A 1,253-nucleotide genomic window follows, 5' to 3' on the forward strand; every position below is an offset into this window, starting at 1 on the left:
ACACACACACAAACACACACAAACGCGAAGTATACACAATTTACTACCCCACCCCTAAAAACCCACAAAACAAACAAAACAAAACAAAAATCACCCTGAGGTCTCCAAAAAAAAGGACAAGACAGTGTTCGCATGAGAGGAGTTGTAGAAAATGTACATACACTGAATGAACATTTGTGAGGCAGCGTGGTGGAATCACGCTCTCGTCAAAATAATCAAAGTGAAGAAACATGCATTTTTCCGTAGGTTTTTGAATTGTTATCAAATGTATGTTTTTTGGCCCAACACCTTTCATACCCATTAAAGAACTCATTTCTGTGTGGGTTTTTTAAATGAAAAACGTTGATTAAAGGCACAAAAAAATGTAAATTTTCAGTTACCAAGGACTTTTAAGATAAGGAAATAACTAATCTTTGGCGGCTATTTTCTCACTAATTTTATTTCTGAAAACAGGTGACCCCCACCTCCTTCATTCGAAAATATCTCGACTTATATTCAAGATAAATGGATATTTTTTTCATCCAAATAAAGACAAGTGAACAAGCTTTCAGATGATACCACTAACTCTGCATGCCCAAAAATTGACGAGAGTCTGATTCCACCACGCTGCCTCACATTTTAATGCTATTACTTTGTCGACTTGAGTTCACTTTGTAATATTTCTGCGAATTAAAGCTTTTTGGGATTTTTTTTAAAAGAGAATTTTTGCGAAGATTAAACCGTTCTCATTTTGTGTCATAGAACTGGTCGAGGATCACATGGTTGCGAAACCTGGGGAATTGTGTTATCAGTACGTCCAAATGAGAAAGCTGCGTCAAAATTGTGCAGTCGGTGGTCTAGTAAGTTTGGCTCCAGGACCCTTAACCGTAAGGTCGTGGGTTTGAATCAGAAACAATATTTATCAAATTAATCTCTTGAAATTGTACTTTCCAACCCGTTTTTTTAGGTCATCAGCTATGAAAAAGAAATAGCTTATACCACCATTGAAAAGTATGTCATAATATATAATTCCCACAACCCACCACCCCCTTCTATCTGCCCTCCTCCTTTCTCCTCATATTCCCCCTCCCCATCACTTCCTTTTATCTCTTCCCCCTCTCCCACTCCTCATACTCCCCCACACCACCACCTCTCTTCCCACATACCTCCAATCCCCACTCCACCACTTCCATCCCCTAATAACTCAAACCCCAACTCTCTACATCACTCACCACCTTCGCCCTCACTCCTCCTCTCCCCTCACCCACTCCCTC

The sequence above is a fragment of the Aplysia californica genome, unplaced genomic scaffold (genome assembly GCF_000002075.1).
Source record: "Aplysia californica isolate F4 #8 unplaced genomic scaffold, AplCal3.0 scaffold00091, whole genome shotgun sequence".
In the NCBI taxonomy this organism is placed as follows: Eukaryota; Metazoa; Mollusca; class Gastropoda; order Aplysiida; family Aplysiidae; genus Aplysia; species Aplysia californica.